The sequence below is a fragment of the Canis lupus genome, chromosome 37, assembly GCF_011100685.1.
Source record: "Canis lupus familiaris isolate Mischka breed German Shepherd chromosome 37, alternate assembly UU_Cfam_GSD_1.0, whole genome shotgun sequence".
NCBI classification, from domain to species: domain Eukaryota; kingdom Metazoa; phylum Chordata; class Mammalia; order Carnivora; family Canidae; genus Canis; species Canis lupus.
This window is the reverse complement of record NC_049258.1, coordinates 25,175,445-25,197,629: the sequence shown is the minus strand read 5'-3', so window position 1 is coordinate 25,197,629 and position 22,185 is coordinate 25,175,445. Positions and strand designations below refer to the sequence as shown.

General features: G+C 41.2%; 1 protein-coding gene and 1 long non-coding RNA gene across 4 annotated transcripts in view; one reads left to right on the top strand and one right to left on the bottom strand.

Moving 5' to 3' along the window:
• The window catches only part of TTLL4 (tubulin tyrosine ligase like 4), a 36,557-nt gene extending 18,597 nt beyond the window's left edge, over nucleotides 1-17,960 (bottom strand). The window contains exons 1-3 of one of the 3 annotated variants that reach the window (XM_038585751.1): nucleotides 17,815-17,886; nucleotides 4,411-4,504; nucleotides 2,905-3,002 (exon numbers count right to left, since the gene is read on the bottom strand). The gene's annotated coding sequence lies outside the window, so the exon portion shown is untranslated. Of the gene's footprint in view, nucleotides 1-2,904; nucleotides 3,003-4,410; nucleotides 4,505-17,814 lie in introns of all 3 variants that reach the window. The other 2 variants (XM_038585752.1, XM_038585750.1) reach the window with 2 other exon arrangements.
• On the top strand, nucleotides 8,106-12,231 carry LOC119867962. Its single transcript, XR_005385401.1, has 3 exons — nucleotides 8,106-8,263; nucleotides 10,162-10,317; nucleotides 11,558-12,231. It is a non-coding gene; the product is annotated as an uncharacterized LOC119867962 (long non-coding RNA).
• Nucleotides 17,961-22,185: the final 4,225 nt, after the last annotated feature.

Here is a 22,185-nt window from a genome sequence, read left to right as displayed (position 1 = left end):
CAAGCAAGCAATTTTGCAATGGCTAGGCAGAAAGAATTAGCAGAGAATTTTTTGGTTCAAGTTACTTTTAAAACACAAACTTCGATGGGGAGAGGACCTTGTATCTTGATGAGACTAGCTACCAAGGAAGACCCCCGATTTCTGTCTATATCTCTAGGAACTGTGGGTGTCGTCTCTGCACAGAAAGCCTGCAGAAGCCACATGATGTCATCCTCTTTTCCTGCGAAGGAAACTACATGGATTCTTTCTAAAGGAGAGAGAGTACGAAACCACAACTGATTACTGCCAATATTCAATACAACAGTGGGCTAAAAACAGCCTACGTTCTAGGACTAGATTTTGATGCCAATAACCTCAAATTAAGGACACAGAAAATGGACCTCACCATGTCCCAACTACAGAGTTACGGTGCAGGGGATGTTACACTCTGTGTGTTTATGGTAGGCAAGCACACACAAGAGAAGAGTCAAAGCCTGCCAGGGACTTTACAAGACCACACATGTGTGTATTGTATACACTCAACAGATTCACAGTCCCAACTCACATAGTTCCTCTTTCGGGAATCCACATTTTACCTACCAATGCAATCCAGCAGACACATCAAAGTGATAGGAGAAAAGGGCCAGGAAATGAAAATGGACTGGTAGGCCTGAAAAATACCGTCCTCGGGGCTCCTCATGCATATCCCGCTATCTCAGACCTTCATGCCTCCATAAGTGCTACTCCCTGGAGTCCTTCCTTCTCTTTCCCCAGACTTAAAAGTAATCAGCTTGAATATCACCTTCTCCAGGCAGCCTTCCTGGGCTCTCCACTTTGAACAGGATGCCTCATCTGCGTGCATGCCATCGTCATTGCTTCTACTACACTGAACTTGAGTAATGTGCTACTCAACTGACCAGGAGCGAAAAGCTGTTTCCAGCAGTGGGTGGAACACAGTAAGTGCTCAATATTCTGTTGAATGAATGAATAAACTGAAGAAGTTTGGTAAATGAAGGGGAAACACAGGAGCAGTGATGAATACTAATTTGGGTACCTAAAAAATGCCAGGTACTGTGGTAGGCACTTTACTTCTGTTATCTTATTTAATTCTCACAAAAACCTTACTTCAATTTGTTGATGATGAATCCAAGAATCAGAAGAACTAAGTAACTCTTCTATAATTAAACAACCAATAATGAGTGGTGCCTAGATTAAAACTCAACTTTGCCTGACTCCACATGTTTCTTAAATAGGAATGAAACACATGCTTAGTCCCTGTCCCCTCAATTATCCTTAAGTTTCAGGGACAAGACAAAACCCAGGCTGGAAACACTCCCATTTATACTGAGGCCCTTTGTGGATGAAGCTTGTAAGAGCATGTGTTCTCATTAGCACTGCAGCCAACCCCACTTTCCCCTGTTGTCATGGATGCCCACTGCACAGGACTCCAGGGCTGGGTGAAAAGAACTCTTCCATTCTCCCTTTTGCACACACCATGCAATGTCTGCCTCTCTGCATCATATCACATGAATCCTCAGTTCCAGGAAAATCGAATGTGAGTGGCCTAGCATCTGGCTGGCTTGACTTCGAATCCAAATGAGGAAGAGGGAAGCAAAGAATACACTCCTTCCCTCTTCAGAGCCTGCGAGTAGCCTGCTCCCAGGCAGTGTGTGAAGCAGGCCAGCTGGGCAAGTGCCAAAGTAAAGTGGGTTCTCCTGACTAACGAGATTCTAAATCTCGTATGTTTTTGCAAAGGCTGTTTCCCACTCCTTGTTTCCTCTCAGAGTCCCCATGATGTGGAGGATGGCAACTTAGGAAAGAGCCATCTGTATTCCCAAAGAAGCATTATCTGGACACAGGGATCAAGCAGACAAGAAGATGGCTCTGTAAAAATCTCTTTTGGGGAAAGAGCTCCATCACTAGTAAGAGACAGCCGAGGTTGGCTAAGATGGCTGTGTCAGGAACTGCCAAGCAAAACAAGTCTGTTATGGCAGATAATCTACACAGAGCAGATTTGAGAACATGAAGTAAACAATACCGCTCATAACAGTACCACATACAAGTGTTCCAACCTGGTATCAGTTTCTGGCTCAGGAGTAGTGTCTGGTTTACACGAGGAAATGGCTGTCAAAGCAACTTTCTTCCTTCTCTTTAGAGATTCTTGATGAAATCAAAACCCTATGTGAAGAGGAAGCAGGACCTAGCTAGAAAATTTGGGCAACCTGGATCCCAGGAACCTCTGATTGCTGCCATAGGTAACCTTTTCCCACATGCGGCCCTTAATAGCATTGCCACTCAAGTGCCATGGAATGACCCCATCTTCCTAAAGGAATGAGGAATGACAAACTTAAAAAAAGTATTAGAAGGTCTAAAATATAAGAAGTAGAGGAAGTCAGAAAATAGTTGCAAAATACAACACACTAGAATAGTGGTTTCTGCCATAAAGATGAAGTCTAGATAATGTCTGCGGCCAGACCCCACAGACGCATATATTCATAAGGCTGTTTTTCCATGAGGTCATAAAACCTGTCCCTGTAGTATACCCTGGGCTCCTGACACAATGTCTGTGAGATCCTTCTCCCCACCTCCTTCAAATTTCTAAGTGCACTGTGACAACATACACTTGGTGTGTCTATGTGTGTGTGCCTTTGAATCTCAGAACAGGCTGCCCATCTCCCAGGAAATATTTTAGGATGAGACACTGAAGGCAAGAGAACAAGAAGGAAAAGTATTTATATATGTAGGAGGCCTCACAGGTTGGAAGCCTTGTTTTAAAAACACCCAACTGAAGCAAACCTAGAGTAATTGGTGATTATATAAATTAAAAGATTCACAAGTCCCATTATTTTCATCCAATTTACATACTTTTTTTTTTTAGCCATATATGGCCACTACTTAAAAATAAGCAAGGGAATTCATACTTACTCTCTCTGACTAAGCCTAAAGGATACACCATCAGTTGACCCTCCAATCGAGAGCTTGGGAGGAACTTACTTTAGGAGCCAACAACACAGTGACCTCATCTGGAAAAAAGTATTTTGAATAATCTGATATATTTCATAGAGCTATTAATCTTACATCTTTCTTGCTCCTACACATTATCCCTGGGGAACAAGAGGACTTCAGGAGTGAACAGGGGCTACAAACACTACGTTACTGCCCCACAGAGTTCTTTAGAAGCAAACAAGCCTGTTTCTGGTGAAGTTCCTCAATCAAGGTCCAAACAGGAAAATACCAGCTGAAAAGAAAGGTTAGTTTAGGGCAGAGCAGCCAAGGAGTGAGTTCTTTGGAAGGAAAGTCTCTTTGAAACTGCTCTCAGAATATTTGAATATGTTTATGCCAAAACACAGGTCTGGGTGGCCCAGTTGGTGAGCGTCCGATTCTTGATTTCAGCTCAGGTTTTGATCTCAAGGTTGTGTGTTCAAGCTCTGTGTTTGGCTCTATGCTGGCCATCAAGCCTACTTTTTAAAAAAAATCAAAACAAACACACACCAAAGGTCTGGCGGATATCTCGGGGAGAGGGTTGAAACAAAGATAGGGCAGGGGCAGGGGCCACTTTTCCAGTTTACTTGTTTAATCTTTCAAAACAAACAACAAACGACCACATGTTACTTGAGTGAAGTATTTCAAGAGTCTCCAGGGCACTACTACTACTCACAACCATGCTGGGCCAGCAGTTACCACTCCTTCATAACTCATGTCAAACAGATGCTCTGATGAATAGTGAATTCATTCAATGCTGAAACCAGACAGCTGGAATGCTTGGGAAAAGACGAGAGGAAGTACCATAACCCCCACTGGGTAGCAGTGAAATCAAATTAGAAAATCAAATAAAGTATACTGCATGGTCCACACTAAACATTCAAGGGATGGTGTTATCATGCTCATTATTACCAGCACCAGATGATCTAACTTTTTCCCCTCAGCCCTTCTCAACCTTCCATGAAGAGGGGTGGAGAGGGGGACACACATGGAGAAGGCAACAAGTATTCCACTGCAAAATTTCAGCTAGTACAAATGTTCTTTTATAAAAAGACACAGTAGTCTAGTTATCTGGAAACTTCTGTGAAATTTGTTATATTACCAGTAACTGGGTTTTTCAGTAGCAGGTCAGCTTGGCACTAAAAAACAACTGAAAAGTGCTCTAGGATATACCCAGAGAAGATGCTGGCTTCTGGCGTTTAGAGTTTTTATATAACTAGGTGGTTGGGATTTCTGAAAACACTGAGTGAAAAGTTAAAAAATGATTGTTATGCACCTAGTGATCACTACATACCGTTTGTCAATAAAAGGAACCAAGGAACTGGAGCTCCTTGGAGAACTGGGGCAGGGAAAGCATCAGATGAGCGTGACTGTCTCTTATGCTGCAAAAACTAAGGAAATACTCAAATTTTGATAGAAATACATTGTAAGATCATAGAAATAGCTCACCTCACAGTTAACACTAGATGCTTTCCCTCTAAGATCCAGAATAAGGCAAAGATGTCTACTCATTTCTATTCGACATTGCTCTAGAAATTCTCACCTGTGTAATGAGGCAAGAAAAAGAAGTTAAATGCATGTAGATTGCAAAGGAAGAAGTAAAACTATACTTATTTGCAGGAGACATCATCTTGTACATAGAAAATCCTAAGAAATCTACAAAAAAACCTATTAAAATAAGCAAGTTTAGTAAAATTATACAATACAAGATCAATATACAAAAATGGATTTTTTCTCTACACTAATGAGTAAAAAATGAAATAAAAGAAACAATTCCCTTCACAATAGCATCAAAAAGAATAAAATACCTAAGAATAAACTTAAAAGAAGTACACCAAAAACTATAAAACACTCCCAAAAGAAATTAAAAAGTTACATAAATGGAGGGATATAACATGTTTATGAATTGGAAGACTCAATATTATTAAGATGGCAATTCTTCCCAAACTGATCTATTGAGTAAATGCAACTTCTTTTTTAAAGATTTTATTTTTTTAATTTTTATTTATTTATGATAGTCACAGAGAGAGAGAGAGAGAGAGAGAGGCAGAGACACAGGCAGAGGGAGAAGCAGGCTCCATGCACCGGGAGCCCGACGTGGGATTGGATCCCGGGTCTCCAGGATCGAGCCCTGGGCCAAAGGCAGGAGCCAAACCGCTGAGCCACCCAGGGATCCCAGTAAATTCAACTTCTATCAAAATCTCAGCAGGCTCTTCTGATCCTACAACTTATATGGAAATAGAAAAGATCGAGAACAGCCAAAAACAACTTTGAAAAAAAAAAAAAACAACAACAACCTTGAACTTATACTACCTGATTACAATAATCAAGATAAGGTAGTATTGACATAAGAATAGATATACATATAGATAGATAGATAGATATAGATAAATATATATTTATCTATTTAACCAAATAGAGTCTAGAAAGAAACCCTTACATTTATGGTCAATTAATTCTCAATAAAGTTGCCTATGTAAGGATAACCTTTAACAAATGATGTTAGAACAAGTGGATATCCATGTACAAAAAAAATGAATTCAGACTCTTACCTTACACCATAAACTAACTCAAAATGGATAAGAGAGCTAAGCATAAGACTAAAACTATGAAACTTGTGGCAGAAACATAGGAGAAAATGTTTATGATCTTGGGCGATGGAAAAATTTTAAGAGAAAATGTGGTAACCGTCTAGCTGTTAACTGGATTATATCACAATGAAGAATTTGAAGAATTTAGAAAAACACAATTGAGAGAATAAAAAGAAAAATGGGAGAAAATATTTGCAATTATAAAGGACTTATATCTAGAATATGCTAAGAATTCTCACAACTCAATAAGATGAAAACAAACCCAATTAAAAAAAATTTTTAAATAGGCAATGTGAGGGATGCCTGGGTGGCTCAGCGGTTAAAGCATCTGCCTTTGGCTCAGGTCGTGATCCTGGAGACCCGGGATCGAGTCCCACATCGGGCTCCCTGCATGGAGCCTGCTTCTCCCTCTGCCTCCGTCTCTGCATCTCTCTGTGTCTCTCATGAATAAATAAATAAAATCTTTAAAAAAAAAAAAAAGGCAATGTGACTAATAAGCACATGAAAAGATGATCAATACCATTAGTCATTAGGGAAATGACAATTAAAACCACAGGAAGATACTACTACACATCCACTAGGATGGTTATAATCAAATGGATAATAGTAAGTGTTGACCAGAGATGGAGAAATTGGAACTTTCATACATTAGTGATGGGAATGTAAGATGATACAGCTACTCTGAAAAACAGATTGGCAGTTTCTTCAAAACTATAATATATGATGACCCAGCACTTCTACTCCTAAGTATCTACCAAAGAGAAATTAAAGCATTATGTCTAAACACTTACACACAAATATTTATACCAGCATTTTTCTTAATAGGCAAAAACTATGGATAATCTGATGTCTATCAACTGGTAAAGGAATAAACAAAATATGATATATCCATATAATGCAATTCTGCTCAGCAATAAAAGGCAACAACCTGGATTAACCTCAAAAACATTCTGCTAAGAAAAAGAAGCCAGACATGAAAGACTATTCTGTAGGATTCCATAATTCCATTTTTATAAAATTTCTAAAAAAGACAAAATTATAGATAGAAAGTAGATCAGTGCTTGCCTGAGGCTGAGGGCAGGAACAAGGAATGACTATAAGTGGGGACGAGGGAACTTTACGGGGTGATGAAAGTGCTCTAAAACCAGATGGTGATGGTTGTACAAATGTACAAACTTACTAAAACCGATCAAATTCTACTTTTATAGTGAATGAATCAATTGTATGGTATGTAAATTATACCTCAGTAAAGCCATTAAAAGTGGAAGGGAAAAAAAGGACAGAGGAGCCAGCTTAAAAGAGGCTCCTTCTAACCAAATCTGGGACAACCTGAGCAGCAAAAGAAATGAGTATCAGACTATGTAAAACAAGAATCCATGAATCCATAGTGATACAAATAAAGAAAAGGATGAATGAATAAATGGGGGAGAAGTAACAACACTCCCTTACAACAGAATTCCAACTGTTAAGAATAGAAAATCACCACTGGCCACCACCCTGGTAATAACTGCTTCTGGGTGAAAGTATATTGGAAAATGGGACAATTATAATATCTCAAAATATCTCTCCACAAGATATTTGTTAATTATGAAGGGAAAAAAAAAAAACAGAACTTGGGGCGCCTGGGTGGCACAGACAGTTGAGCCCCCGACTCTTGGTGATGCTTCAAATCATGATCTCAGGTTTGTGAGATCAAGCCCCACATCGGTTCCACACTCAGCTCAGAGTCTCCTTAGTTTCTCTCTCCCTCTTCCCCTCCCTGCCACGCATGTGCATGCTCTCTCTCAAAAAACAAAACAAAACAAAAAAACAAAAAAAAAAACCCATAACTTTACAGTAGAAAAATCAGGCAGACGCTGCCATAATCAAGTGATCTAAGTTCCCATCATCAGTAAGAGCACAAATTGGCATTATGCACCTCATTATGACTCACTGAAGGACACACCATCACATCTGTGATTCCCTGACCTAAATGCACCATCTGAATACAGGGAAATATCAGACAAGACCAAATCAAAGGTCATTCTACAGAATAACTGGTCTGAACTCTTCAACTGTGTCAAGCTCATGAAAGACAGAGGCTGAGGAACTATTCCACTTAAAGGAGACAAAAAAGGACAACCAAGTCCAATGTGTGCTCCTAAAACAAAGGACAGTGACAGGACCATTGACCATATCTGAATAAGGCAGATCTAGCAATAACATTATAGTTACGGTATTAATTTCCTGATTTTGATGAATATACTGTGGCAATTTAAGAGGATATATTTGGTTTGGGAAACATTTAGGGGGTTTTTAGGAAATATTCAGATGTAAAGAGGTTTTGTGCCTGCAACTTACTGTCAAATACTTCAAAAAAACAATTCATGGTTCATTCATGAATAAAAAAGCAAGGGTGGTAAAATATCAACATTTGATAAATGTGGGTAAAAAGTAAATAGGAATTTTTTTGTACTGTTTTTTGCAGCTTTTTTTGCAAGTCTGAAATTTCAAAATAAGAAAGTTAAAAAAAATTACTACTACTTAAAGAGGAGTTTTGTTTTCCTCAGGCCAAGAGGCAGGCAGCATACAGTCACCTTCAACTCTTCTGCGGAAGTGAACTGGGAGGAATGGATTTTACCAGGGAATGATTCCAGCCAATGAAGCAAGACCTACTCCTTGCTCCATTACCTGAAGGAGGCTTGACTGGGGATCCATCTGTCATCACTAAGGTATAAGAACAAAGGTCACATGCCTTGTGAAGGGCCTCCCCAGAACATAAGTCTTTTCAGTGTAGCTACCTTTATATGAACCAGCCACCCAGCATACTCTGCTCTCATGTGTGAGTGAATTTGCAAACTTCGGCTTAAGGGGAGTTCGAAGAAGAAGGCAAATACCAGAGACTGGCAGATACAGTTCAACACACTTTATCTGGAGCCCATCAACACAGAATCTCGGGGGATGTCTCCAATTTTTAGGGGAGAAATGCTGTTTAAACCTGATTCTATGTGAAAAGCTCCCTTGCCCAACAAAACACTACCTTGTGTTGACTTCAACCTAGAAAGCAGTTGCTGCCAGCACCAGCTGAGAAACAGGAACCTAGAGGCTGAGCTAAGGACTGGCTAGAGAAAGGGATCATGGTGACAATATGGGAAACTCAAGGTTTTCTATGATTCCTGTTATTCGAGAAGGGAACATGCTTTCTCTTCATCTCCCTGAAATTAGATGGCAATGTCAAATTTTAATAAAGTCACGCTAAGGACAAAAGGAGCAGGGCCGAGATAAGAATGCATCAGTCATATTCCTCACTTAATTGATTCACTTTTAGAGCCAAGGTTAATCCTTGTAGAGTCAGGGGCAGTAAATAAGCTGCAATTGCACAAAAAGACTTCAGTAAAGACAAAACAAAACAAAACAAAACAACATACAAGCAGAAGGGGCTAAGTCCCTGGGATAGGTGTTCATGCAACACCAAAACTCCCAGCATGCCCTGGGTAATGATTTCACCCTGACCTCAGATCTTCATTCCTACTCACTCAATCCAACAAGAAGTCTTTCTAGCTTCAAATACACGTCCCTGGAGCCATCTATTCTCCATTTCCACCGTTATTACCTTAGTCCATACTATTATTATCACCTCTCACTGCTGGTTTCCCTGAACTCTTACGCCTTCTTTATATTCAATTCTCTAGACTGTGGTGGAGACGCTCTTTTTAAAATGTAGCTTAGGGATGCCTGGGTGGCTCAAGGGGTTGAGCGTCTGCCTTTGGCTCAGGTCATGATCCTGGGGTTCTGGGATTGAGTCCCACATCGGGCATGGAGCCTGCTTCTCCCTCTGCCTATGTCTCTGCCTCTGTCTCTCATGAATAAATAAATAAAATCTTTTAAAAAAAAATGTAGCTTAGGGATCCCTGGGTGGCACAGCGGTTTAGCGCCTGCCTTTAGCCCAGGGCGCAATCCTGGAGACCTGGGATCGAATCCCACATGTCGGGCTCCCTGCATGAAGCCTGCTTCTCCCTCTGCCTGTGTCTCTGCCTCTCTCTCTCTCTCTCTCTCTCTCTATCATGAATAAATAAATTAATTAATTTTTTAAAATGTAGCTTAAAGCCATCTGGTGGCTCCAAGGCCTACGTGATCTGACTCCTATCTCTCTGACCTTATGCAAGCCACTCTCTTCCCTCAGCAAGGCATGTTCCCACCTGCGTTCCCAGGGGCTTTGTTGTTCCTTCTGAAACACTCAGATCTCCCAATGGCCAGCCCAGTTCCCTCAGCATTCAGCAAACATCACCACCTCAAAGAACCTATCTACACTAATACTGTACCACCCCCAATCATTCCCTATCACATTACCTTATTCTAATATGTTTCATTCTTCAACTAGCTGAAATTATTGTGTATTAGTATTTCCTTATAACTGCCTAAAGAAACAGTGGACGAATAAATACGAACTGATATTTTTTTAAAAAGGTGACCAATGGAGTATGAGACTTACTTATGTATACCTTGTCTATCATTTTCATTTCAGGCTGTATAAATGAATCACCTAGTCAAAAACGCTGTTCATTATTGTTACAATAAAAACTTTAATTATTTATACATTCCTTTGTTATTTGTTTGTGTTCTCTTCCAGAATGAAAGCTCTTTGAGAACTGGGGCCTTGTTTACACAGTCTGTGCCCAGCCCTGGAAATGTAATCGGGGCTCATTAAATATTTGCTGAATACACAAATGCATCTACAACAGCTAAAACCAGCGCAGCCACAGTGAGCCCTCTTCCGATTAAATAGGTGCTCATCTCCTACCAACCATCTCCTTGTTGCTACTTTACACAGTGCAGGAACTTGGCCACAGCCACACCCAGGTCCTTTAGGGGTGCCTTTTCCTTCCCATGAAGCCCTCTCCAAAGTCCTCCTCAACTTCTGTTTTATCCTCCCTCTCACATCCAACTAATCTGCCCTTGCTATTTCAACCATTACCTGCAGAAGAGCCACTCTTCAGACCTGACCTCTCTCAAGCTTCACGTCCCGGTCACCAATTGTCTGTTCCACCTTTCCCACATGCATATCCAACCACTTCAAGCTTGCCACACTAGCTCTGCACTCCTGACCTTCAATTTTTTTTTAGTGGAACCTTCTTTCTCTCAGTTACCTAAGAGGAACACTGAAGTCACTCTTCTTCCTTTCCCTTATTCTCCAAAGCCATACAAAGTCATTAAACTTGAGAGATTCTTTCTTCTGAGCATGCTTCCTCCATTTACTTCCCCCGCCCCCTTGGCAGAGTTGGACCATTGCAGTAACATCCAGACTGAGGTGTTTCTGGGGTATGCCCTTCCGAAGTCCATCCTGTAAGCAGCATCCAGATTAACTCTGCTTTATTTTTCACTTAATCAGGTTATTCCCCTTTCAGAAATTTCCCAGGGGTCCTCACTAAGTGTCACAGTAGCCCACCAATCACCTGGATCAGAATAGCATGGGGTGCTGGGGCGAACTGGTTGACTCAGTCAGTAGCGTGTGTGACTCTTGATCTCAGGGTCATGAGTTCATGCCCCACACTGGGTGTGGAGCCTACTCATAAATAAATAAATAAATAAACAAACAAACATGAGGTACAGATTCCTGAGCCCCATCCCATCTTCAGAGTGGATTCAGCGGGCTGTGGTGGGGCCAGGAACTTGCATTCTTAACAAGCATTCCAGATGATTCTCACATGAGTCAATAAATAAAATCCAGATTTCTTAGTTTGGGCTGGAAGGCTTATTCCCATCTCCCTCTACCTTAAACTCTGCCCTATGAACTCTTCTGGTCTTAACACTAAACTCTTGGAATAAACCTTTTAAACTTGCCTGTAGGCCTTTACTCTATTAAGCCTCTTCCTTCTGAATCCTCATATTTCATTTACCTTTTCCAGGTAAAACTCCAGGTTCCAGCTCAAGCCCACCCTCTCCATGAATAATATCTCTTGCTTCTTTATCCCTCTAACTTGATACTTTACAAAGGCTACTCTTACCACTGTTTTCTTCTCCCACAGGCTACGCCTCATAAGCTCCACGATGGTTTCCACAGGGAACCCCTGTGTACCTACATTATTCAGGTGTGTATCTACACTATAAAGCTAATCTGGTAGAAGAAGAAAGACCCCTACCCTAGTAGGGCCTCCTCCCCAAACAACTTCAGGACACTCGGTCCCTACTAGAACAAAGTTTCAAAAACAACTGGCTTGGGGTGATGGATATGTTCCATGTCAGTTATACCTCCACAAAGCTGTTAAAACAAAACAAAACAAAAAACTGACTAAAGGATAAGAAAGAAGGATAAAGACATGCAGAGCATTCTAAAGATAAAATGGACTGAAACATCCCTTTCTATCTACATACCTGGCTCAGCCCAATCCCTACCCCCTCCAAGCACCTGCCTGACCAAGTGCAGGACTCTTGCAGTAGAATCCTGACCGCCATCCCTGGCTACAGCCTCTGCATCTGGCGTCAGGGATCACACCGACCTGCTTTGTCATCTTCATATAGCTCTCGGAAACTGCCTCTCTCATTCTGCCTTCCACTCTTTGAGATGTAATTTTGCCTCAAGTTTCTTCCTTAGTCGAGAGTGAATGATGAGCAGCCTATGCTAGAAAATCTATGGCTGTTGTTTCAAACTGTCAAGTCTCTCTAGAGGCCCGGTCCAGACCAACTTGGATGATGTACCTATTTCTACAGAAAGCAATTATTCATTACCTACTGATTAAATCACTCTCTTATATCACAGCAGTGGTGTGTGGCTCCTGGGATCTGCAGTTTCCTTTTTCTCCTCCACCTAGGTGTTTCCCTAGGTCACCAGGGGAACTCAGGACATCAGAAATGGTTCAGAGTCTACAATTGGAAAGAGCTCTAATGGGATCGTTTTAATTGCTCAGGAGTTATTTTAGAAGACAGAACTGACTTACCTGGGACCAAACAGAATGGGGAGGAATGTAGGAATCAGACTCGTTTTCTCTTATGAGCTAAATCCCTAGCTATGTCTCCCTTAAAAAAAAAAAAAAAAAAGTTGGAGGGGCAATGGAACTTCTAGAAGGCTTACTGAGAAAGGAAGGCCACTACCCCAGTCCTATGAGAAGGGAGGGGCAGTACTGCAAGTTAAGATAGCTAGTTTCCGTAGGACCCTGGAGTCCCGGGATTGAGTTCTGCATCGGGCTCCTTGTATGGAGCCTGCTTCTCCCTCTGCCTGTGTCTCTGCCTCTCTCTCTCTCTCTCTCTCTCTCTTGCTCTGTCTCTCTCATGAATAAATGAATAAAATCTTTAAAAAAACAACAAAAAACTATTTTCCTATCAAAATTCAGATATGATTTGCCTTTTTAATTGTGCTAGCCTTCCCACTGATGGTACAAAAGCAATGGTGGGCCAGACTGTTGGTGCTGGTGGACCAAGTTGGATCCTTTACCCCCACATGCTTCCTCACTACACAGCAAAAGAATAGCAGCTTCACTCAAGAATGTCCTTGATGACACAGTAAAAAATCATACTAAATCTCAATTCCGGAGTGCATCTTTTTAATAATGTGACAAAACAAGCAGCACGTGTCAAACAAACACTTCTGTGACATCCAGAAGGTGGTGGCTATCTCTAAGGAAAGCAGTGTGTTTGTATTGCAAAATTTTTCTGTGGAACACCGTGTTCACTTGAAAGAATAAATGACACAAAAGTGATGGGTTATTCAGACTTTGGCATTTGGCAAACATTTTCTAGAAAATAAAGTGAGTCTGTCAATTCAAGAAAAACAACTGACAGTACTTGTTGCCAAAGATAAAACTTCAGCTTCCAAGAGAAAATCAGAATTTGGGCAAAACTGTATGCCACCATGAGCTTGACAGCTTCCCCAAATTTAACCATTTTTCTGGTGAAAGTGTGGTGGTGATAATGTGAATGATTTTTTTCATATTGTTAATAAAATGTGGCAACATTTGGAAGAGCTGCATAACTCAGTGAAACCAGTGTTTTCCAGATACCTATCACAATGTTACAGAATCAGGTCTGGGTAAAAGGCTGAGTGGAAAACAAGCAAAAACAAACAAAAAAACAAACAAACAAAAAAAAAAACCAAAAAAAAAAAGAAAAAGAAAAAAAAACAGTCAAAATGAGAGACAGACCAATGGATTTTAGCATAACAAAATGTGAATAGTTCATTTCAGATTCCACATTGCGATAACCTTCATAAAACCATCCCTTAACTTTTGTGTAATACCAAAGAATACCCATAATTATCTGGAAGGCTATTAAAAATACTCCTCTCTTTCCAACTAAATGTCTGTGAGGCTGGATTTACTTAATAATTCAATCAAAACAACACATTACAATTGACTGAACACAGAAAGAGATATGAATATCCAGCTGTCTTCTATTAAGCCAGACATTAAAGAGATTTGCAAAAACAATGCCTCTTCTCACTGATTTCTTTGAAACAGTATCATTTTTCATTTTAAAAATTCTGCTTCTGGGGGTGCCTGGATGGCTCAGTCAGTCGAGTGTCGACTCATGATTTCAGCTCAGGTCATGATCTCCAGGTCATGAGATGAAGCCCCACATCAGGCTCTGTACTCCACGTGTACTCTGCTTGTCCCTCTCCCTCTGCTCCTCCCCACTGCTAGCGAGCTCTCAAATAAATAAATAAATAAATAAATAAATAAATAAATAAATAAATAAATAAATCTGAAAATATAAAATAAAAATTCTGCTTACGATAACATAATGTATTTATTATTTCTAAATGAATTAATATTTTTATTTCAAAAATGGTAAATGCCAAGATTACATATCCCACATTAAAAAATATATTGAAGATCCTGAAGAGGTTTTAAAGTGCATAAAGGAGTCCTAAAAGCAATAAGGCTGAGTACCTTTGGTCTAAAATACCATTGCCTGTCTAGAACATCCATGAGGGCTCCTAAGGACAAAGTTCTATGTATTTCAGGGCCCAAGAGATTAGCAATCCCCATATTTTTTTCAAAATGCCTGATCTAGTTTCCCAGTTCTGCCAGAGGAAAAGGGTAAGAAATTCAGGACATTTAAGAAAATTTTTCTCAGGGTGCTTGGGTGGCTCAGTGGTTGAGCCTCTGCCTTAGGTTCTGGGCATGATCCCGGGGTCCTGGGAGCAAGTTCTGCATTAGGCTCCTTGCAGGGAGTCTGCTTCTCCCTCTGCCTATGTCTCTGCCTCTCTCTCTGTGTTGTCACTCATGAACAAATAAAATCTTAAAAAAAAAAAAGAAAGAAAGAAAATAAAATTTTTCTCTGCATTTCATGGACAGATCAAAGTACCTAATCTTGTGCTAAAATCCAGGGAGCCTACAAGACAACTCAAGGTCACAAAGCAATCTAGTGGAGAAGCTAAACTCAACTCCAGATCATGAGTGTAAGATCCTGAAGTTAAAACTTCATTCAGATGCAGCTCTTTAGCAAGTGCCTTTTCATTTATACTCATTTTTGTATTTGGTTATAAATTCTGTCTCCTTCTTTTATCCCTTTTCCTCTTCTTACTCTCTCAATGTTGGTGTTCCTAGGAGTTCAGTCTTCTCATTTTGCTTGGCACATGAGTAAGTGCTCAATAAACTCTCCTAGAGCAAGCTCTTCCATCCCATGACCTCAACCACCTCCTCCATTCTCAACTTTTTATCATCACCCAGACCTACAGAATGACCTCCTAGGCCTCTCTAACCTGGATGTGGGGAGCACAACTTGGTGCATGTCCAGTGTGAACCCCTTTATCCTCCTCCTTAAAGCTGCCCTTGCTCCTAATAGTTTCTCTAGCATTACCACCCACCTGGTCACTAAAGTCAGAACCTAGGATCATTCCAAACTGATTCTTGTCCCACTCTGTATATTTTGCCACCAGGCTTTGTCTAATCTATCAACTTTAAAAATCTCTAACCTCCCCACCCCCCCAAAAAATCTCTAAACCCTCTCCATTCCCACTGCAACCAACACAGAGCCCTCAACATCTCTAGCCTGGTCTCTAGTTTTCTCACTGGCTCCCTGCCTCCAGTCTAAAATCCTCTCCTAGGGGCACCTGGGTGGTCCAGTGGTTGAGTGTCTGCCGTTGGCCTAGGTCATGATCCCAGGGTCCTGGATTCGAGCTCTGCATCAGGCTCCTCTTAGGGAGCCTGATTCTTCCTCTGTCTGTCTCTGTCTCTCATGAATAAATAAAATCTTTAAAAAATAATAATAAAAAAATAAAATCCTCCTCCAACCCACACACTGATGCTACAGTAATCTCAAACACAAATCTAATGTTATCTTCCTGCTAGTTATCTTTCCAGTTTTCCTGCTACATACTCTTTTAATGGTTTTACTCATGTATCCCCAACAGAATTTAAATCATATATTCCTTGCACATTAAAGTTTAATTCTGAGATTCTTCATCAGAAGTTTAAACAAGTTTATTCTTTTGGTAAAAGTAGGTAGAACCTAGTAAACATTTTATAGAAAGAACTAAGTTAAGGATTAACTGTATTTGAATAAGCATTTCATGATTTGATAAAATAATTTGATAAAAAATTTCCTATTGAAAAACACACATCTAAACTAAAAGAAATCTCTTTAAAAGTTTTTCCGCAAGTTTTATCCCACAGCCTGAAAAACCCATGGTCTCCAAAAAAACATTCTAGCCACATTTAACTGTTGAGTTCATCTGAATTCAGAATATCACAAGAAACAAGCCTCCCCCTAAGAGCAATGTGTATTAGGGGAAGACAGGAAGCCTTCTGGGTTTTCAAAGTAATCACCAAAGGAGGCTTTCCTGAAATCAGTATTTCCCAATGCTCCACTTGGCAACCTGATGTTTTTACACTTGGGATAAAACACTGTAATTTGGGAGGTGTGAGGGATAGAACATCCTGTCAGCCCCACCTTTTCTCATAAGGTCAGTTTTAGAAGTGTTCATTTGGAAGCTGAGGATCTGGAAATTGATTCTTCTACAGTTATATGTGCAGGTGTCTTCCTTGGAAGTCCTGGGCCCCAATTACCCTGCTTGAAATACCTGAGGAAACTGTTCTCTTTAAGAAAACATCTAAAAAACAAAAACAACGACAAAAAAAACTATGGTCCTCTGTGATCTAACCCCTATTAATTTTCCTCTTTCTATTTGTCATTGGATGGCTACCTCCAAACCCAGGTTGCATTTGTCAAACTGTTTCCAGTTCTCTTTTTAGGCCTTGCTGTGTTTTTTCTAAAGTTACTTTGTATCTAGAATGTGCTCTCCACTTCTTTATTCCCAGAAAACACTTGATAATTTTTCAATGTGCATTCAGTCCAACCAACAAGCAGCTGGTAATAACTTTCTCAGCATCAAGGGGGAGGGCGTGGATCTCAAACAGTGTTTCAATACTTGCTGCAAGAAATGAAGATGGACAGAAAGCTGTCCCGAAGGGTTCCCTAACTACTTCCTGATTGGCTAAATCAACAGGTGAAGAAGTAGAGGAAGATGCGATTGGAGTATCTAAGGCAGCAAGGAGGACTCTATAAAGGAAGGATTAAAACATTTCCTAGATCCAGAATGAGGGTGCGAAGACCAAAGAATGGGGATCAGATACATAGTTTTCCAAGCGAGTCGGGTTAACTTTCCACGAGGGCACACACCACGCAGTATGGCAAACGCTTGTACTTGGTTAAAATCTCCCCCGGACTATAAGCTCCGCGAAGACAAGCCTGCCTCGTTCACCACTGCTGTCTTCCAGCGCCTTCCACAGTGCGCCGGCTCATTAAATATTTGTCGATGTTCGTAAAAAAAACGTTGAATGAATGATTACATAAAGGGATGGATAAAGGAGAGAAATTTACAAGATCTCAAATTCTGTTTGAAACTCTCCAGTTTAGGAAAGCACTTCTCTATAGCTACAGGATGGGGACAGGAAAAGGTGGGCATCCATGTTCAACTCAGCCACGAATGGAGAGGAGCCTGGGCTCACCCCCGGGCGGGGAGGATTTAAACCGCAGCGCGGCGGGAACCAGGAGGACGGAGGCCCAGGCTGAGGGGATGCTGCGGGGCTGCCTAGGCTCCCGGGGCGTGGCGGAGACGGGGAAGGGTCCCGAGGCCGCGCGAAGAGCCGGCCGGGTGGGAGGCCGCAAGCCCCCTCGCCGCCCCGGACAGGGAGAGGCGGCGGGCAGGGCGCGGGGCCGGGGCGGGAGGCGCCGCAGGGCTGGGGACCCGCGCGGAAGGACCCGCGCAGAGGGCGGGGCGGCGGGGCGGCGGGGCGGCGGGGCGGCGGGCGGAGGCTCGCTCCCCCGGCTTCACAGCCACACTCACCTAGTCGACTCCGCCTCGCCTCGGCTCCGCTCGCCGCCGGCTCCGCGCGGCTTCCTCCCTCCGCCTGCTGGGCGAGCTGGCGGCCTCAGACGCCCCTAGCAACCACGCACCGCCGCGCGCCCCGCGCTCCCAGCCGCCGGCGCCGCCTGCCACGCACTGCGCGCGCCCCCAGCGGACGGACTGAAGGCCTGGAAGGGGCGATCGCGGCGGCGGGCGGGCGGGAGGCCGGCGCGCGGAATCTCGGGGGTTGTGGGGCCCGGGAGGGCAGGCCGTCACCTGCCTCGCGCACGCGCAGTCGCTTCAGGGCGCGTGAGACCCGGAGGGCGGAATTCTGGGAGATGTAGTCCTGAGATTAACACAGGCCTCCAACCCCCACCCGCTAAAGAGTACGTTCTGGGATTCCAGGATTCTCTGGGCCTTGATGCCACCTCACCTGTATGGACTTTTTCTTTGGCCGTGCTTTAATTCGCTCCTCTAAAATCAAAGAGTTCAAACTTTATTAAAGAAGTTTCTTAATAGTTCTTTTAAGCAAAAGTCTCTTGACTTTGAACCCCAGGAAAGGAGACATTGCTAGATCCCCTTTCCCTCCAACCCATTTTACCCTAACTCCAATCCACTCAGTAGAGTACTATTACAACCACCTGCTTTATGGGCTTCAGGTATGAACTTTAGAAAAAACTGACTCAACTCATCTCCCTAGGCAAGGCAGACAGTACCCCAGATGTCCTTAGTCCGAGATATCACTAGACCTAATGGATCTGAATGACAATCGAAAGAGCTAGCGGGTGAAAAGGTCTTTTCTAAACAGTAGGCTACAGAAATAAAGGACATAATAAAAGGTGAAACTATCCTAATAAAAACAATCTGGACCAGAGCAAGGAAGCTTAATAATTGATTTCAGCAACAGTATTGACAGATGCTAAAACCATGAGAGGACTGACTGGAGGAATTTACACAGGAAAGATCACCTACATATTTTAACCAATCTTAGATTATTTTTTTTTTTCCCAATCTTAGATTATGAAATGTGAGACAGCCATAAATTATGTCCCCTAATGTGATGCAATTTGAACCTCACTATTTAGGAAATAGGGTATTTTTGTCAAAAGATAGTTGAATCTGAACCTAATATAACCTTTGACTCCAACTTCCACTTCATAGGAAGTAAAGAGAAATAATGACACTGCAAGAAAGCAATCCGACGAACCCAGAATGTGGGCCAATGTAGAGATAAATGGCCTCATTTCTTCAACAGTTTCAGAGTTTTTTTTATAGAGTGAGGTGTTCTAGATTGTAGGAGACTTAAGAGATTATCAAATGCAGTGAGTGGACCTTGCCTGGATCCTGATTCAAATAAACCAATTGTAAACGATATTTTTGAGACAACGGAGAAATCTGAATGTGGACTGGGAATATTATGAACAAAGACAGGTGTTAAGAATCCATTGTTAATTTCGTTACTGCAGTTGACTGAATGGTGGCCCCCCCTGCCACAGATATATCCACATCCTAATTCCAGGAACCTGTAAATATTATATGGAAAAGGATTTTAAGAGGATTAAGGAATTTTCCTGGATTTCCTGAGTGGGCCCTAAATCCCATAACAAGCGTCCTTCCTGAGGCAAAGTGAGATGTCACAGACACGGAGAAGACATAGAAAAGAGGAGGAGGCAAAGTGACCAAGGGGGCAGAGGTTGGACTGATGTGGATACAAGCCAACGAATGCCTGGAGCCACCAGAAGGTGGAAGAGCCGAGAAATGGATTCTTCCATAGACTTCTGAGGGAATGGAGGTCCTTAAGACAAGCCTGATTTCAGACTTCTGGCCTCCAGAACTGTGAATGAATAAATCTCTATTTTAAGCCACTAAATTTGAGGTAATCCATTGTGGCAGCTACAGGATACTTTGACATTTTGGTTATTTAAGAGAATACAGATAGATATTTTTAGCGATTAAATGACACAATGCCAGGGGTTTGCTTTTCTTTTAAAATACTAATAGCAAACACCCTAGAGGCAATGAGCACACTCAGTACCCAGGTCCTACTTTCTAATACCATTCTCCAAAAGAGATACCAAAAGAACAGGGGTTCCTTGAAGAAATGGCTGATTCCAAGACTAGGGTAAGAAATATACAAGATGATGAGCCTGAAGCATTTTGTAGTGCCAGCAAGAAAAACCACTCTGGTGGGAGTGTATCACAGGAGCTAACTGAAAGAACTACCAATGACCAAAGTTGGAACAATTTGAACAACAAAATTAAATAAAGTGGGCAGCCCCCATGGCGCAGCGGTTTAGCACCGCCTTACGCCCAGGGCGTGATCCTGGAGACCCGGGATCGAGTCCCCCCTCAGGCTCCCTGCATGGAGCCTGCGTCTCCCTGTGCCTGTGTCTCTGCCTCTCTCTCTCTCTCTCTGTCTCTCATGAATAAATAAAATCTTAAAAAAAAAAAGTAAGCAATTTAAAAAAAGGCAAAGATGAGAGATGGTTCTAGATTGGAGACAACACAGCTAACACAAAACATGATCTTGGGTTGGATCTTGGACCAAGAAAAAAATTGGTATAAAGAACATTACTGGACAGAGGTGGGCAGCGGGAAGGCTAAATGGGTGATGGGTATTAAGGAGGGCATTTGATATGATGAGCACTGGGTGTTACATGTAAGTGATGAATCACTAAATTCTACTCCTGAAACAAATTAACTATAGGTTAATTGGAATTTAAATAAAAACTTGAAAACAAAACAAAATGAGCCATTTTACAAAACACAGAACAAAACATTATTGGAACAATTGACAATATTTGAATATGGGCTGCAGGTTAGTTAACAGTATTATATTAATGTTAAATTTCCTGATTTTGTCAATCATGTGGTGATTATATAAGTGAATATCCTTGATCTCAAGGAATTCCTACATAAATCTGAGGAGGTAAAAGGACATGATATTTACAACTTACTAACAAATGGTTCAGGAAAATATGGTAAAACCAGTTATGGCAAAATGCTAACGATCAGTGAATCTGGGTGAAGGGTATATGCAAGTTCTTTGTAATTATTCTTTTACCTTTTCTTTAAATTTTAAACTATTTCAAAATAGAATGCCTTTTAAACCATAGCAATGACAAAATTTAAAAATGAATAGTTAAGACCAGTGTGACAAAACGTTTATAACAGCCGAACTGTGGGATCAGGGCTTGGGAGTTTATTATGCCATTCTCTCTACTTTTAATGTTTGAAAACGTTAACCTCTTTATCACACCAAAGGAGTTAAAACACATATACACTCATACACATGCAAAACCAAACACAGGCACAAATCCTCAAACCTTCCAGACATTCTCTGAATTCCAGGCACTACTCAGACCATTCATGTCAAATCCTCTCAGCACTTTGTGCAGTGATGTAAAATGAGGTGAAATTGTTTACATATTTCTAAGCCCTTAGATTATATGCCCCCAAGGATGAAAACATGTTTTTTTATTATGCTTTCTCATAAACTAATTAAATATTGCTTTATGTGATAACCTAAAAAGTTTGCATATTTAATTTCTCTATATCAATTTTTTTATGTACCAGACAAGCATGGTATTTCTAGCTAATATTTAGTGAATTATTTGTGGAAAAAAATAATTTTTTCTTAAGGTAATTCTTCCTAGATCATCTTTTAGGGGAGAAAAATCTAGATTTTAAAATACAATACTGTATTTGCCTGAATCTAGACAAGTCTTGAAGAAGTACTGTGGTTTTGTTAAAAACAAAAAACAGAAGTTCTGATCCGTTAAAGATATACACCAAAGTACTATGGGTAACATTCTATATTTCCCAAGATTTGTTTAAAAATATTTGAAGAAAAAAATCTAAAAAATAAATTAAATGATTGAATAGAGAAAGAATAGATATGGTAGCTATTGGAACCCTAATGGAGTTCACTGAACTCATGTCTCTCCTTTCGTGTGTTTAAAAATTTTCAACTAATAGACTTAACTAACATGTTCAAAACATTCAAACCTTGAATTTTCCCACCCAGTACCACTTCACTAATAGCCTTCCCCATTTTAGCTAAGGGCAATTCCATTCTCCCAATTGCTTAGGCCAAGAACTTTGAAGTCATCCTTGTCTTCTTTTCTTTGTTCACACCCTCACATCCAATCAGTCAAAAAATCTTATTTGCTCCATGTTCAAAATCTGACTACTCTTTACCATTCCATTGGTGCCACCACAGCCTCCTAAGCACTCACTGTGCCACCCAACAGCCCGCCCCAACCCCCAACTCTTTACAGTTCATGCACACCAGAATGAAGAGTAATCTTTCAGAACATAAGGTAGATCACATCACTTCTCTGTCAAAACTCTCCAATAGATGCCTCCTTT